The sequence below is a fragment of the Carya illinoinensis genome, chromosome 10 (genome assembly GCF_018687715.1).
Source record: "Carya illinoinensis cultivar Pawnee chromosome 10, C.illinoinensisPawnee_v1, whole genome shotgun sequence".
NCBI lineage: Eukaryota > Viridiplantae > Streptophyta > Magnoliopsida > Fagales > Juglandaceae > Carya > Carya illinoinensis.
This window is the reverse complement of record NC_056761.1, coordinates 27882749-27901844: the sequence shown is the minus strand read 5'-3', so window position 1 is coordinate 27901844 and position 19096 is coordinate 27882749.

Below are 19096 nucleotides of genomic sequence, written 5' to 3'. Positions count from 1 at the left end.
TCATTATACTCTCATCAAATGTAGAAATCTCATGTTCGACATGCATCAAAATATTCTTAGGAAACTTCCACTCATCTAAGCAACCATAGTATGGGAAAGTAAAATGCAATGACCCAACTATATTGGCCAAAGTAGCTACTTTCATGATAAATTTCTTTTTCTCGAATGTTTCAAAGCCGGCTGCATAGACATTCTGCTTGCATAACTATTAATCATGTATAATGTATACATGCTTAGGTAGAATATTTTGATAAATGAAGTGTAAAATTCATTAAAGATTGACGTTGTGTTTGGGAAGTGAGATGATATCAAATATTTTATAAATAGTAGTAAAAAAGCAATGATAAAATATCTTCATCTTCATCTTCTACATGCCCCCTCGAGCACAATGGGGGCTTGGACCATGTGAAGCTTGTCACAAAGTAAAGTCAAACAAGTGACAAATAGTGGCTTTGTAAGAAGATATCATTTCTCATATATATATTGCTAGTTGATCTTTGTTGGAGATGAAGCAAACAAGCATACACTGAGAGGCACGTTCACGAATGAAATGAAAATCCAGTTCAACATGCTTGGTAGAGCATGAAAGATAGGGTTGGAAGTGAGATAAGTTGCTCCGATATTGTCGCACCAAAGAGTGGGAGCAATTATTAAATGGAGGTTAAGTTCATAAAGAAATGACTGAACCCAAATTAATTCAACAATTGCATAGGCAATAGCATGGTATTCGGTCTCTGTGCTTGAGCGAGCCACGGTTATTTGTTTCTTGGAACTCCAGGAAATTAAGTTGTTGCCAATGTAGAGTTGAAAACCATTGGTGGAACACTATCATCAGGGGAGCCATCTTGTGGACGTCTGGGAGGATACGGGCTTGGCTTGAGCCACCTTGGTCTTATGCAGAAGATTAATGACATACCTTTGTTGAGAGAGAAGGAGACCATCACTGAGAAAATGAGCCTCCACTCCTAAGAAGAAATAAATTAAGATGCCCTAGATCTTTAATGGCAAATTCAAGACCAAGTTTGTGTATGACAAAGGCCACAACAGTAGAACTTGAGCCTATTATAATTATGTCATCAACGAAGACAAGGGTAAAAATAACATAGTGAGCAATCTGAAGAATAAATAATGAAATTTTAGCCTTGGAGTGAGAGAAACCCATGGATAGGAGATGATCATTGAATCGAGAATACCATGCTCTTGGGGCCTATTTGAGGCCACATAAGGCCTTGCGTAGTTTACAAATATGAGTTTGGTGTTGACTATCAATGAAGCCTTGAGGTTATTGCATATAGACCTCCTCTGTGAGAAAACAATGAAGGAAAGCATTTTGTACATCAAGCAATTGAATTATCCAACCAGAGGACAAGGGGTGAGCAAGAACAAGCCGAATGGTTGTGGGCTTAACCACGGGACTAAAAGTGTCCAGAAAATCAATACCAGGTTGTTGATGGTAGCCCTTTGTGACGAGTCTCTCTTTGTAGCAATCAATAGACCCATCGGGATGATGTTTGATACAATAGACCCAATGACATCCAATGATGTTCATCTTCGGAGTGGTAAGAACAAGCTCCCTAGTACCATTGTGAAGGAGTGCTGTGAATTTTGAGTCCATGGCCTAGTGCCATTCAAGATGGTTTAATTGCATTGGAAAAGCAATTGGGCACCTCTATAGGAGCATTGGAGGCAGCAACTAATGCATGTAGTAGAGGTTAACAAACAATGACAGTAGTGTATTTCTTTGGTATACTGATGTTGTCTTGCAACCAAGTTTGCATAGGATGAGTCTGAGGTTGACACATAGCTGGAGTAGAAGGACTAGGAGGGTCCTGGCATGGAGTGGATGAGGATTCATTGGTTTGTGGTAGGGAAATAGCAAAAGGTAGAACTGGAGTGCCTGAAATAGAAGGCTCATCAAGAGGAGAAGAGAGACGCAAGGAAGATGGAACAGGGACATGAGGTGAATGTGATGCAACTGCTGAAGAAGAAAGGTCCATGAATGGAAAATTGAACTCATTAAAGATTACATGGCAAGATAGGAAAATACGACCAAAGGAGGGTTCAAGACATTTGAATCGCCGATGATGGTCGCTATAACCAAGAAATATGCAGCGATGAGAATGAAAGTGCATCTTGTGATGATAAAATGGCCATAGATATGGCCAACATTCATAGCCAAAGACATAGAGATAAGAATAGTTGGGAGGAGAGTTAAACAAATTTTCAAAAGGGGATAGATTAGATATGACTGGTGTGGGTAGGTGGTTCATTATGTGACACACCATTTGAAATGCAAAATCCAAGTATTTGCAGGGAGATTAAAATTGTGAGAGAAAAGCGAGTCCAATTTTGACAATATGGCAATGGCAACGCTCTACGGAACCATTTTGTTGGTGAGTGTCGGGACAAGTAATACAATGATGTATGACAAGAGAATTAAAGTAATGGTCTAAACTGAGAAACTCACCTCTCCAATAAGTTTGAACCATTTTGATTTGTTTATTAAAAAAACGTTCGACATGCAATTGAAAGGAACAAAACAAAAGTATAACATTATATTTTTGGGCAATAGGAAATAACCAAGAGTATTTGCTGAAATGATCAACAAAAATAACATAGTGCTGATTTCCATTAATCCAAAGACAAGGAGAAGGCCCCCATACATCCAAGAATAAATCAAGAGGAGCCTTCGTTATTAAAGAGGAACACGAGCTGAAAAATATGTTTGAGGAGCATAGGTGGAAGACAGTGTTAACGGAAGTGGATACAAGCCATTCCTAGTCTTGCCACTGAGCAGTGTGTTCCTCGTGCCCTCGTCCTTGATGCAAAAATAGTTGCCATGAAATTCAACAAAAACATTATTATCAATAGTGAATTTGCTAATGGAAATTAAATTCTTTTTTATTGCAAGCACATGTAGAAGTTGCTTGAGTAATAATGATGATTGAGGTAGAGAGAGTTTAGAGGTACCAATTTGCTGAATTTTCAAACCTGTTCCATTGCCCATTTGAACATGATCATGACCATGATATGGCTCGACATACATTGTGAGATTCTGAGCATCATTGGTAATGTGATGTGTGGCCCATGTATCAACATACCAAACATCATTGTTGGTTTGGTTGGGAAAGGCAGTGTATGCAGAGGGTTGTTGGTGTTGTTGTTGTCCTTGGAAGGATTGATAGAACCGATGCCAACAATTAATAGTAGTGTGACCTGTTTTGCCACACACTTGACACATTGGTCTAGAGGGTGAAGAAGATTGATTGGGAGGCCAAGAACGACCTCTACTTCTACCACGGCCTTAGATTATTGTTGAAGGAGGATCTTCCTCCATTGGAGCTGGTCTTATTTCGATTGGAATAATTTTTGGCAGCTACATTAGCTGATGCAACTACAAGATCATTAGCTAAATTGAGTTGTTCCAACCTTCATGATTAAAAAGATGACTAAAGATATCAGCCATGGACAATGGGTCCACATGAGTGGTAATAGAGGTGATCAAAGATTCATAAGAAGAGTCCAATCTTGCCAATAAAAAGGATATAATTTCATAATTTTCAAGAGGTTTGCCAATAGTAGCAAGAATATCACCCAAGGATTTTACCTTTTGATAATAATCCAAGATGGATGAATCACCCTTCTTGAATGTAGATACTTGATAACAGATGCGATGATTCATGATACACTTTTAATTGATAGCATATATTATTTAATATTTGATATGGGCAATAATAATATATTAGATGAGAATTACATAATTACTATATAAAAATAATATATTATATCATTAAAAAATATTTTTAAAAATATATATTGCAATCAATTGATTTTGGTCTGGTTCGGTCCAAAACATATAGATCCCGATACCAGACCGAACCCCTTTAGTCCCACAAATTGCAGACTGAAACAGACCACACCAATTTTCAATCCGGTCTAGTTTAGATTGAACCATTCAGTCTAGTTGGTTTTTTCGATCGGGCCAAAAATATTTCACCTCTATATAACATACAACTTAGATTCACATATGAAATTATGGAAAACATCAAACAATGGTACCTAAAGCATGTCGGGGGTTACATGGAAACTAATCAAGATTGAAAACAAAAACTAAACTTCAAAGATGTTAATTCACGTGTTTAAAAAAATAGTAATGCTACTCTTCATCTATTTTCTCATTATTATTTTATTATCTCGTAATGTAGTATTAAAGATTGAAGATTATTTATTATGTTTCACTTATAAATCAATTATTTAATACTACGTTATAGGATAATGCAAGGATGATGAATAAATTTTTTTCTTAAAAAATTGTTAAGTTGCTGTTACTTGGTGTGCACGTCACCCTCCCCGTGAACTTCATATGGGAAAATCATTATTTTTCTCCTCCCTACTAAAATATATACATAAAACCGGATTAGAAATGGTGATTATGTGTGACGCCCCCAAATCCCCACGCATAGACACGGGAAAATCGAGACGTCCGGATGATGACATCACGGGTCACCACCCTAACGACGTGTGCCAAAAGTGTGCAAAAGCAACAAATGTGCATGAAGGGACACGCAGCGGATAACAAAGTCATATAACTAAGTACCAGAATTTTTCTTAATTTAATACAAAGCTGTTCAAAACATACATATTAAAATATTACAGGACACAAACATAATTTTAAACTAAATACAAAACATAAACTTCAGCACCCTGGCGGAGCTGCGTCCTCGGGCTCAGCCTCCTCCTCCTCATCCTCGATCTCTGCACCAAAATCTACGGAACCAAAAATGGTGCCGCAGGTAAGTAAAATCCAAACACCACCAGATAAAAATATATAGAACTCAGATAATATGCGTGAAGTGGTGCCAATGCGCAAAACCCATAAAATCATATTTTTCCACACACGCCAAAAACCCATTTGGCCCACAAAAACATATCCTTAAAACCAAGTCTCGTCATTATCCCAGATAATGGCCCAAACCACCATTTTCCCAGAAAATGGATCAAAAGCCTCGAAAACCAACATCGCCATTTTCCCAGAAAATGGCCCACATCCAAAAACCATAAAAACAATCCGGTTATGCATGCACCATGATCTCCCCTAGGCATCACCCGCACACCCTGGCTCTGTGCCACACCGTAGGTAATGACTACGCATGTGACACCTAAACGAGCGATGTCCAGACTCGCGCCCCGCGCGTACCTGGCCAGGCCAACCTCTAGTCCCCACCACTCTAGGGACCACGGAGTCGTCACGACAGCGTTACCGTATCGTGCGATCCGGTTGTCGCAAAGGATGTCACTCAGTATTATCCACTCCCGAGTGACCAGAGGAGCTCCACCGAGATAATAACTCATTCCGGCTTGGGCTCGTGAGACACATGCACCTAAAAACTATTTACGCCAACAAAACGGGATTTTCTCGATTAAAACAATATGCACATAAACACAATATGCAACTCACGCCTCATGGCTCAAATAAACAAACAAACACAATCAAACAAAACCAAGCACTCCGTCCTCAATCCATCCGACCCCCGAACTCCTCGGACTCAGTCCGGAATCAGGCAACCAACAACAATAATTTATTGTAAGAGTAAAATATATTTAAATCTAAAAGTAGGGTTTGAAAAATACTTACAGCGCTATATGGTATTTTTTGAAAGCTCGCGGCGTTGCAAACGGCGGAGGAAAAGCAACGTAACAGTGTATTACACTATGGCCGTGGGTTGTAAAATACCCACTTTTGAACGGGGACAAACCAAGACTCGTGATTGATAGGGAATGACCTTGAGATATTTATAAAGCTAAGGGAAATGAGTTTTGGCCGTGGGTGGTGGTGGAAATGGCGGTCGAAGGCCAAAAAGGGGCTGAACGGAGTTGAGCTCGTGGGAGCTGCTCCGGCAACGGATCGAGGCCGGAAATGGGTGGTTTAGGTCGGCAAGAGGTAGGGGAAGAAGTTGTGAAGAGATGGTGGCTGGAGGTGGTGCGACGACGCCGGAAACGGTGAAAAACTGTATGGCTTGGAGGAGCTCGTGGTGGCTAACGGTGACTCGGATGGAGGTGAAACTTGGTGGGGATGTTCACCGGTGAGAGGGTAAGAAAACTGGGTGGGTGGTGTAGGCCACGCCGCCGGCGAGCGGCGGTTCTGGGCTGCGAAAGCAACCGGCGACAGAGGCAAAAACAGAGCAGGTGCAGCGACTTCCGACGGCTCTCGAAGGCTAACGGCTGGTCCGATGGCTCTAAAAATTGGTGGAGATGATCTCTGGTGGAAGGGGAAGAGAATGGTGGTGGCGGTGTACTAAACGGTGGCCGGACGGCGGAGAACTGGGCGGTCAAAGTGGTGGCGACGGGAATGAGAAAAGAGAGGAGATGTGCACGGGGAGAGGGGGAAAACGGGAAGAAAAAAAAGAAGAAAAGAAAGAAAAGAAGAAAAGTAAAGGAAAAAGGGAAAAAGAAAAAGAAAATAAAATAAATGAGGTCCAATCCTCACCTCTGGAGTCCAACAACTGATCCAACGAAAATAAGTTTAAAAGCAATAAAACTAAGAAAATATTTTAAACACAACGTAAAGCTAAAATATAATAATTAACTAGTAAAAACAAACTATTTAATTTTAAATCCAAAGACAAGCTAGAATAAATTAAACAGCAATTTAAATTCAACAGCAATTAAAATCCAATTAAAATCCGATAATTTAAAATAAAAGAACTATTATATTAATTAAATTAAAATATTCCTTCAATGAAAATACACATAAAAACAGGGTGTCACATTATAGTTAATTGCGAGTCCAATATATAGCTCGATTTTAAATTTTTAACCAGTTTGCAAAACATCACCTCGATTTCAAACTTGCGGCATCTATATATGAGAGTAAAAATAAATTGTGGAAAAGAGGGAAGTTGGGGGGATGGACTCTCTCTCACTCCTCCCCCACAATTGTTTATAAGGTTTTAGTTAGATAGTTTTTTTAAAATAATCTAATTTTTTATCTTTTCTTAAGTAAAATTTTAAATTGATGGCTTTAATTTTTCAGTGAACGAGATTCATATAATTTTTCTTATGGTTAAATTAATTTTTAATTTTTTTAATTAAACATATTTTTACAAATTTTTTTAGTTAAAACTTTTTTTTTTTTTTAAGTTCTACATATTTTTTGAAAATAATTGTTGGTTAAATTGTATTTTTAAATATTGTTTAGATAAAGAGATTTCTATAATTTTTTTAAACACTAAAAGAATTTACTTAAACATAATATTTAAAAAAAAAATTAGTTAAATTAATTTTTTTAGTCTTGCAAGCTAACAGACTTTTTGGATAATTTTTTTAAATTTTTAACTTAAATTTCCTTAAATTTCTTTTAAGCTAAATATAGTTTTTAAATTTTTTTTAATTAAAACTATTTTTTATATTTAAGTTAAATAGGTTTTTTTAATATTTTTTAGTAAATTTTTTTTTTTGAAAACAAACATCATTTCATTTCTCAAGCAAACTAATTACATAGAGTCACTTAGGATAGTAATCTTAATACAATCAGCTATAAACTCAAGATCAAAAACATCTTCAACCACGTTGAGGGCATCCTTGGCTAGCAAATGGGCAGCCATATTAGCATCACTCTTTGTGTGTTCAATCTTCCAACTTGTAAAAGAGTTCAGGACAGATTTAGCTTCTTCAAGAATTAGACCAGCTTGGCTCCAGTCCATGACTGAATTTTTCATTTTAAGGACCACTTGCATTGAGTCTCCTTCAAGTACTAGATCAGAGAAGCCACTATCTTTGCAAAATTGGCTGGCCACCAACATGGCATAAGCCTCAGCTATTGAGGGTGATAGTTTTAGCTTTCTGTTTACCCTTACTGACCCTAAGACCTTGCCTTGGCAGTCCCTTATTATGGCACCAATACCTATCACTCCCAATGAGACGTTTAGAGCAGCATCCCAATTAAGTTTTAGTTTTTCTCCACTTCTGCACTATGTTTGAGCACACAACAGCATCAGGGGACCTCGCATCCTTTGTTTTGACTAGGTGGAATAATCTTAGATCTTCTTTGGCCTTGACTAGAATAGAGTTAGGGTGTCTTAGGTCTTTTCCATGTACACTCTCATTTCTTTTGTTCCATATTAGTCTTGCAAGCATGCCAGCCATTTCAAGTTCATCTTTTGGAAGCTTTACAGTTAGTTGCTCCCAAATGTCTCTAAACGGGTCTCATTGCATAGACATCTTCATGATTTTGATACTGGTTCGACCCCACACATCCTTAGCAGCAGTGCATCCCCATAGTGCATGACCTGAGGTTTCTCTTTCAATTCCACAGATTGGGCATAAGCTGTGTTCTCTCAATTTCCTCCTTTGCAGATTGTCAAAAGTAGGGAGAGCCTCATTACATGCCCTCCAAAGAAAGCTTCTGACTATATTGGGAACCTATAGATTCCACATGGATTTCCATGATCATGGTCAAAAGAAGTCCCATCTTCTTGGAGTGACAGAATTTGCCTATGTAAATGGTAGTCACTTTTTATTGAGAAAAAACCATTGTTTGTACCACACCAGATAAGTTTATCCTCTCTGTTGCCTAAGCTGATAGGGATGGTCTTGATGAGGTCCACCTCCTATTGAGAGAACCATTGATTGAGTAAGGTTTCATTCCATATCTTCAACTCAGGCTCTATAAGTTCTGAGACCCATTCCACCTTGTTGTCCCCATTACTCCTATTCCCTATTGCTAAAGAAGTAGACCTGGGTAACCATTTGTCCTTCTAAATCCTAACACTGTGTCCATTGCCAATACTCCACTGCAGGCCCTCTCTCAGTAGCTTTACTCCAGCCAGCATGCTTCTCCAGGCCAAAGATGGTCTATAGCTTAGTTTAGCATCCAGCAAGTTTCCAGAGGGGAAATATTTCTGTCTAAGCACTTGAGCAGAAAGAGAGCTAGGGTTGGTGAGGATATTCCAACCTTGCTTGGCCAGGAGGACGAGGTTAAAACTACTGAAATTTCAAAATCCTAGCCCACCTTGGTCTTTACTCTTGTTCAGTTTGCACCACTTTACCCATTGAATTTTGGCATGGTCCTCATTTGAACCCCACCAGAATTTCCTCAACAATTGATCCAATCTCCTTGTTATGGATTAAGGAAGCAAAAAGATCCCCATTGTGTAAGTAGGTATGGCCTGTAGTACTAATTTAATTAGTACCTCTTTGCCAGCTGTTTAGAGGCACTTTGTCTTCCAATTTGTTATTTCTGCCCATGTCCTATCAATAAGACCATGAAAAGTAGTAGTTTTGGATCTACCCACCATTGCAGGAAGCCCCAAGTACTTGTCAAAAGAACCTGTTGACTTGACTCCAGCAATAGTCAAGATGATTTGCTGAGTCTCTAAAGGAGTATTGTTACTAAAGAAAATAGAGGATTTCTCCTTATTAAGCACCTGACTCGAGGCCCTCTCATAGATTCTCAGGATTCTCATCAGCCTACTCCACTCCAGTGAATTTGATTTGCAAAAAATCATACTGTCATCAGCAAAGAACAAGTGACTTACTCTTTGTGGACCTTTCCCAATGGGAACACTAGATAGACTTCCCATTGCCTCAGCCTTCTATAGCATGCAAGATAGAGCCTCATCACAAATGATAAAAAGGTAAGGGGATAAAGGATCCCCTTGCCTTAGCCCTCTTGTTGGTTTGAAAGGGGCTTGAGGTCCACCATTTAGGAGAATGGAGTATGAGACAGAGGAGATACAGTTTAGGATGAGAGAGACCCAAGCTTGATCAAACCCCATCTTTTTCATCACAGCGACCAGAAAAGCCCACTCCACCCGATCATATGCCTTGCTCATGTCTAGCTTTGTGCCCATGAAGCCTATCTTCCCCTTCATTCTAGTTGTCATTGAGTGGAGGGTTTCGTATGCCACCAAGATATTGTTAGTAATAGCTCTACCTGGTACAAAAGCACTTTGGTTTGAAGATATAATATCTGGTAGAACAAGCTTTAGTCTGTTGAGCATTTTAGCAACAATTTTATAAATTACATTACATAAACCGATTGGTCTAAAGTCTTGGACTCTAGAAGGCTCTTTGATCTTAGGGATGAGAGTAATGTAGGTCTCATTTACCCCCTCCAAGGATTTACCATAGTTCAGTATGTTAAGCACAAAACTGCACACTTCCTTGCCAAGGATTTCCCAGTGGGATTGATAAAACAATGCTGGGAAGCCATCAGGGCCTGGAGATCCCATACCCTTCATCTGAAACACAGTAGCTCTTACCTCATCTTCAAAAAAAATTTCCAGCAGCTTTTCATTCATCATAAGGGTAAGTTTTGGGGGGACATCTTCAAGACACAATTCAAGATTAGATGGAATTGATGCGGTAAACAAATCAGAGAAGAAATTTGTAAAAATGTCACCAATTTGTTGCTTCTGAGTGATCAGTAAGTTGTTGTGATCCAGTACCTGATAAATCTTATTTGTCTTTCTTCTTTGAGTGGCATGTAGGTGGTAGAATTTTGTATTTTTGTCCCCATTTTGTAGCCAGTGTTGTTTGGCTCTTTGTTTCCACTTTAATTCCTCTTCACCTAGTGCTTGTTCGATTTCTTTCTGTATTAGGAACATTGCATCTATTTGGTCCCCTTGGTTAGAGTCTTGCAGCTCCCCCAGCTTTTTCATCTTCTTTTTTAGATCAGCAGGAGCCTTTTTATTGTTGGTCATGTTCCACTTCTTTAGAGCTAGGCCACAATTATAGAGCCTCCTTCTCGTAGTAGAGGCAACATCACCCCCCATTGTCACTTTACCCCACCCTTCTCTAATGGAGTTCAGAACACCCTCCTTCAGGTTCCAAGCAACTTCGAATCTGAATAAGAAAGGTTTGCTAGGCAATGTACAAGCTTTGCCACTCACTTGGACAAGAAGTGGAGAATGGTCAGATTTCATGGCAGGAAGCACAAGACAGCATGACTCATTAAAATTTTGTAACCAATTGAAATTTGCCAAGGCTTTGTCAAGCTTCTCTTTAGTAAAATTCTCATCCCTTCTGTTATTAGCCCATGTAAATTTAGGGCCTTGAGTCTTGATAGGATTCAAAGAGCATTCCATTATAGCCTCTCTAAAGGTGTCCATTTGTCTATAAGGTCTGAGACCACCCCTGCCTTTTCACTCTGATCAAATATTTCATTAAAGTCTCCACAACACAGCCATGCCATTGAGGTCCTAGGGTTGAGATTCTTTAACAGCTCCTAGCTCCTATTTCTTTTGGTTGTCTCAGGGTGGCCATAGAACCCTGTGAAGAGCCACGTGGGATAGTCTGGACCAGGGTTGATATGAGCACTTATATGCATCTAGAGTAATTAAAGATGGCCACATCAACTTTGTTGTTCCACATCAAGGCTAGTCCTCCACTACTTCCTATACTTTCAACTACCAAACAAGATTCAAATTTCAGTATTTTACTAACTTCTTCAATTATGTTTTTTGAGCATTTTGTTTCCATAAGAAACACCATATTGGGGGACTTGTCCTTAATCAAAAGATTATGTTAATAGTCCGAGGGTTCCTAAGCCCAGCCAGTTCCAGCTTAGGCACCTCATTGGTGTTGGTGGTGCTGCCTGGCAGCCACCACCAACTTTTTAGTTTTCAAATCCCCACATGGTTCACTAGTTCTGAGTTGTTTACTAGCATTTCCCCATGAGACTGATAAAGGGCCAAGTTCTACTTTCCTCTTGGTTCCCACATTTTTTGAAGTATTTGTAAAAAGTTGAGAATCAAGGGGTACAGACCTGTCTCGAGCTCGCCTTTTCCACTTTTTATTTTGTCTGGTCTCATCCAGTGCCTTTAACTGCTGGTCCATGAAGTTGTTGAGAGATCTGATTTGACTAGCAAGGGAGCAGCCTGCTTGCTTGGGACCACTTTCCTTTTTAGTGTCAAACAAGATTTCCTGTTTCATCTCTATATCATGCAGACCTTCCTTTTTTAGCATTCCCCCCGCCTGTTTTTTCACTGGTTCCCTGCTAGTCTCCTGTTTCCCATCTAAAGCCTGGTTTGAAGAGGTCTCCTCCTGCACCACTGTCTTGCTTTGGTTTATCAAATCATGTGATAGGTTTTTTTCCTTGCTCAACTCGACCACACTTTTGAAACCTGGTTTCTGAGTTTCCTCTTTTGTCTTTGTCCCTGAGCTGCCTCCCTGGTGGTCATGATGGGCTTTCTAGTTCATCTCCCTGCTGTAACGTTTAGCATCAGAGACACTAGACTTTGCAGGGATAGCCCTGAGCCAAGGGTCATACTGGTTACACTTTTCTTGTTTGTTGTATCAGCTTGTACCAGAGCAATGTTTGAATTGTGTTTGATCGAGCCGCAAGCAAAGCAAAAAGAAGGGAGGCATTCATATTTGAAGGGAATCCATCGCTTGACTTTATCAACTGTTAAGAACCGTCCTTGGATTAGTGGTTTGGTGATGTCCACCTCGACTTTTGCTCTCAGGGAACACTCGAATCCACATCCCCCTTCATCTGTTTCCACTTCATATATCTTTTCCATACCTTAAAACAACTCCACTCCCACTTCCTTTGTCATGCATGCCACTGGCATATCATGAGCCTGCACCCAGAAGGGTTCCTTGGTAAAGACTACTTCATTAAGTGGAACATGCCCATCAATCTCCTGAAGACACACCAAGCTTCTATCGAAGGACCATGGCCTCCCATTCAGACCTTTGTTTTATCACGTTCATATTGGAATTCCACCAGCATCCTATTTTCCCATGCTTCCTTGAACTGGATCCATCCCTCAAGTCTCCAGACCTTTGACATTGTTGTTCTGAGGGCCTCTTTGTTTACCACCCTATTTGCATTGATCATCATGAGGAGACATCTTTTTCCTTTAGCAACAAGGAGCTTTGTCGCATCCTTTTCCACCCTCACCAAGCCCAATTCCTGCTCTGTTAACGTAAATCCTTTCCATAACTTGTGTAGTTCTTCCTTCATTATTAAAGCTCTCTTCAGACCTAGTCCAAGAGACGTCCCTTTGTAGTGCAAAGACTTCACCTCACCTCAGCAAAGAGAGGACCAGTCAAAGTTATATGCTTGGTCTATGATAAATATATAGCGAGTAATATTTGATTTTTTAGTAAATTTTGAACATATGTAACATAGATGACAAATGTCAATTTTTGATTCATTGACATGTTTCATGTTTGTAAAAAAAAAAAGAAAAAATGTTGAACCAGTAAACCGAATTAGACTGGATCAGATCAAACTGATGGGATCGGTCTGACCGGTTTGGTCCAGTCTCGAGTTTGGTTCGGCTTGGTACTGATTTTTCTTTTTCTAAAACCTAACCTGGTTTATATATATTAATTTTTTCTATTATATATAATTTTATATAAAATAATTTTGTATTATATAATAAATTACTAATTAATATAATATTAAATTTTGAAATCTCATATGATTTGGTTTATTGTATTAATAGTTATATTAATATTATATCACTATATATTATAATATACTATAATATATCACTATAGTCTATAAAGTAATTATAATATATATATAGTATTATATACTATAATATACTATATTATAGTACATTAAAACCGAAAGATTAGACCGAAAATCTGTAAAACCGGATTACCGGTTTAGGAAGATAACCGGTGAGTAATTGATTTTAAAAAATAAAAATCCGGTGTATACCGATTCGGTCCTAAATTTTGTCCAAAACTGGATTGGACTGAATCAATTACATGCCTAACAGTAGCCTCTACAACAAACTCTCTCAAATTTTTTTTTCTTCTATCATCTGCCCATTCTCCCATAATCCCATTCCCATCATCTCTCTCTCTCTCTCTCTCTCTCTCTCTCTCTCTCTCTCTCTCTTTATGGGATCCACTTCTTCTGCATAACGAAACTCAATATCCTATTGGCGAAATACTCTACAACCACATTGGTGCTGCTGAGGTCCTCGAACTTGGGGAGGGAGGGTGAAAGCAGATTGAGGAGGGAGGGAGAAATATCCTCAATGTCAAAATGAAGTGTTTTTCACTGGAGTAAAATTAAACCGTGAGCTAGCAATGATGGATCGGATTTGTCCTGAGTGTGCGAGGTTCTATTAGTAAACTGGCTGTTAAGAAGGTTTTCTCATTATAAAATTTTGAAATTTCAAAATATAAATACTTTTGCAAATCGGTAAAGACTGAAATATCAAATTTGCAATGAAGTCAATTTTTTAAGCAATTGAATCGATCTCGATCCTCCATGCTTAATTGCAACTTCACAACTACAACCATCCAATTTCTTGCTATTGATCAAGGATGAAAACTGGCTCGTTTGGGGAATGAAATGATATGAGAATTTTGTGAATAGTAGTGAGATAGTTTGAGTTGAGTATTTTTTAGATTTTTGGAAAAGAGAAAAAAAGTTGAATAAAAAATATTATAAAGTCAAAATATTATTATAATATAGTTTTATAATATTATTTTGTTTGGAGATATGAAAAAAGTTAAATAGTTTTTTATTTTTTTATTTGAAAGTTTAGTAATGTTGTAATGATTAATTTGAAAATTTTGTATTTGAATTATGTTTAGAAATGAGATAAAATAAGATGAGATAAGACAAGATGAAAATTTTAAAATGATATTTATTTCCAAACAAACCTTGAAGAGAAAAATTGTTGGAAGGGATATTTGGTACCTATAAGTTCAATATGCCTATAAGCCTAATAGCCTGTGATAGGCCCTATGAAGTCTTACCCATACATAGGGTATTAGCCAGATAACATCTACTTGATTTACTTCATTTTCTGCATACACTTATTCTCATACTATATTTCGGACTTTGGCATCGGAGTCTCACTAGGGCAACCAGTACTGCCCCTTCGTTTATAGTAGATCATCCGTGTGGTGGGTGACGTGAAACAAGTCCTCAACAATGGCGTTGCCTGTGGGATTCGCAAACTTCTACGTGATTTTCACATGCCAACTACCACACAATCACAGGCAAATAGAGATCAAGAGATAAGCATAGTAGAGATGGAAGCGAGATTGGTAGATATAGAGGATAAATTGAAGAAAGCAACGGCTTTGGTGGAACTGCTATAGAAGAAGAATGAAGAGTTAACAATGAACAAACGAAAGGCAAGAAAGTTACAGCACGGGAGGGACCAATGCTGAGGATCCAAAAAAAAAAGAAGCTACATGATGAACTTAGAATTCTCGTTGACAAGTATGAAGAGATGGTGAAGAAGATAAGAGGATCCTCCTTTGTAGAGTAATTGCTGAACCGGACGGATAGTCCTTATAGTGATGAGGTGATGGTGGTGTTGTTTCCGCCTAAATTCAAGGTCTTCCAGATTGACATGTATGATTGATCTAGGGATCCTATAGACCACCTAGAAAACTTCAAAGCGCATATGACCCTCCATGGCTTTCTAGGGGAAGTAGCTTGTCGCCCTTTCCCTTTGACGTTGAAATGGATTGTGTGGGGTTGGTTTGAACCCTGTGCCTGGGGGTCATCAATACCTTTGAGGAGTTAGCCAAGCAATTTTTGACTCAATTTATGGCATGCAACCTATCTTTTGACCATTAAACAAAAAGAATGGGAGAGCTTGAAAACTTATCTGACCAGATTTAACAAAGAGAGGTTGACCACTGATGACTAGAATTAGAAGATCACCCTCGCGGCCTTGTTAGGGAGCATATGGCCTAGAAGCCCGTTCAGGACCGAGCTAGCCAGAAAGATCCTCTACCCTAAGGGAGTTTATGGATAGAGCTGACAACTGTGTCAATTTAGAAGACACATAACAAGTGCTACTGGAACGAAGGAAATAAGAAATAAAGCATGGCTCCAAAAGTTCAAATAGAGATAGGAAGACAAGTTCAAACCACGGTAGTGAGGGGCATGAGAGACACCCCACCCAACAGGATTAGGGGCCCTGCCTGATCCACAATAATCTAAACATACAAGAGAAGCTGAGAACTGAAAGGAAAGATGTGCACCCAACCTCTAGAGGTCAACACTATTGCAAATACCATCAGTCCGATATGCACTAAATAGAATACTGTTCAACAATTAAAAAAAGAGTGGCCAAATTGGCAGGGACTGGGGAGCTCGAATGGATGTTGGTAGATCGTGTAAAGACAAGAAGAGAAAAAATGCATGGGCGTGAACCCGGAAGGAGCAAGAGCCCAAAAAGGCAATGCCAAGATAGAGAAATGAGGCAGGACACTCTTCATTCGACGTGAAATCAAGGGCATGCCCCTTTGGGGGAGATTCGAACTATAGTAGGAGGATTTGTTGGTGGAGGCACAACAACATCAAGTAGGAAGGCTGACGCCCATCAAGCTAGGTATCATGAACTCTACTCGATAGGCAAACCTTCCAAGTATCCCAAACTTGGAACCCCTTCCATTATCTCCTTTGGAGATGAAGATTGTGAAAGTGTACTATACCCCCATGAAGATGCTCTAGTAGTGACGCTGCTGGTCGCCAACTACACAAATAGATGAATTTTAGTTGATAATAGAAGCTACGCCGATATTCTGTTTTGGAAAGCCTTTACCAAGATGGGTATCAGCCCCGATAGGCTACGACCATCACCCACCCCTTTGAAGGGATTCTCTGGCGAGGCTGTCCAACCAATAGGAGCCATTGCACTACCGGTCACGATGGGTCAAGGAGATAACATGGCCACAACAATGATAAATTTCTTGGTTATAAAAGCTCACTCATCATACAATGCAATATTGGGACGTCCAACCCTGAATAATCTAAAGGTCTTCACCTCCACTTACCACCTAAAGATGAAGTTCCCAAGCAGATCCTAGTAAGAGAATGTTACATACAAGAGCTCAAGGCAGTGGCACCTTCAATCCTAGTTGTTGGAAACCCAAGCACTAAGCCCCCACTACTTACCCTAGTCTTCGGTAATCAGGACATCAAAGCTAGGGATGAAACCAATCTAGTGTAAGCAAAGGCGAATAAACCTTTGGAGCTAATAACGCTTAACTTGGACCACCCAAACACCACGACTTGTGTAGGAACAAGACTCGCACCTGAATATTGAGAAGCGCTGAAATAATTATTAATTGATCATAGTGATGTGTTCGCTTAGAGCCATGAAGAGATGCCAGGCATTGATAATGAAGTGGCAGTGCACAGGTTGTGTGTTGACCCAATGGTAAAGAAGGTATGACAAAAGAGAAGGGCCTTCAGCACAGAGAAGTGTACAGTTATAGTCGAGGAAATTGACCGCTTTTTAACAATAGGGTTCATAAGGGAAACCTATTACCCAAAATGGCTATCTAATGTCGTGCTGGTGAAGAAAGCAAGCTGCAAATGGAGAATGTGCATCGACTTCACAAATTTAAACCAACCTTTTCCAAAGGACAGTTTTCCACTACCAACAATAGATGGTATTGTAGACGCTGCAACAGGGCACCACGTGTTGAGTTTCATGGATGCCTATTTGGGATATAACCAAATCCTTATGAACAAATCAGATGAAGAGAAGACAACCTTCATTACTGATAGAGGCTTCCATTGTTATCATGTGATGCCATTTAGTTTGAAGAATGTAGGAGCTACCTACCAAAGACTGGTCAATCAAATGTTTAAGCAGCAGATTGGAAAAATGATGGAGGTATATGTCGACGACCTACTGGTGAAAAGCAAGGAACCTTCACAGCACATAGCTAACTTATGAGAATCTTTTGGAGTTCTTTGTAAGTATAAAATAAAATTAGATTAAAAAAAGTGTGCCTTCGGAGTAGACTTGGGGAAGTTCTTAGGATTTATAGTCTCAAAAAGGGGGATCGAGGCAAATCCAGAGAAGATCGATGCCACACTAAACATGAAGCCACAACATAACATCAACAATGCCCAACAACTAGCGGGAAGGAAAGCGGCCTTAAACAGATTCATTTTAAAGTCCACAGACAAATGCCTCCATTTCTTTAGAGTCTTAAGAAAGGTCCATGCATGGAATGAAGAATGCAACAAGGCTTTCCAAGAATTAAAACAATACCTTTCCAGCCCATCATTACCGAAATAGCCTAGCATTGGGGAAGTCCTGTATGTGTACTCAACAGTATCTCCACACGCTGTCTTAGCAGTACTCATAAAAGATGAGGATGCCACTCAAGCATTAGTATACTATGCAAGTCGTGCACTCAAAGGCACTGAAGTCAGGTATCCAAAAATGGAAATGTTGGCATTCACTTTAGTCATAGCCACAAGAAGGGTTACACCCATATTTTTATGCTCAACTCGCTAAAGTGATGATTGAGCACTTAGTTGGGAGAATACTACATGAACTAGATTCTGCAGGCAGGATGGTCATGAGGTCTATCGAGCTCAGCGAATTCGACATTGAGTATGTGACAAGGAGGGAGGTCAAAGGGCAAGTCTTGGTCGATTTTGTTGCCGAATTCACAGGGTTCCCGGAGGAGGTTCAAGCTATCCCTCATCTGAGACCATGGCAAGTTTTCGTCGATGGGTCAACTTGTTAAGCAAGAGCAGGGATAGATATTTATATTATCGAAGAAAGAGGCAAGGAACACTATTATATGGCAACACTCACATTCAAAACCACCAACAATGAAGTGAAATATGAAACCTTAATTGTAGGGCTTTCTGTAGTTAATGCCTTGGGCATAGAAGAAATCGAGGCAAAAGTAGATTCTCAAATAGTGGTGAACGAAGTCACAAAAGCCTACACCACAAAAGGGGAAAAACATAAACTTTACTTGAATAGATTATAGGAGATATGCGACCAACTTACCTACTTCAACCTAGAGAAAATACCCAGAGAGAGCAACACCATGGCGTGTCAAAACCTGCTTCCTCAAAAGAAGAAGTTAGCCTCCCATGGGAGGTGCACAGAAGAGTGATAGAAATTCCAACGATTGGAACTCCTATCTTTTACCTGGGATCGACAACGCCAGAATGGGCGAAGGAAATCTCCGACTACCTAGACTTAGGCAAGCTTCCTAATGGAAAGAATGTGGCAAGGAAGGTCAAAAGGAATGCGGCATAGTTTGTTAGAGTGGATGGTATCCTTTATAGATGGGGGTTCACTACCCCTTTACTAAAGTGCATCTCACCAGAAGAGGCACA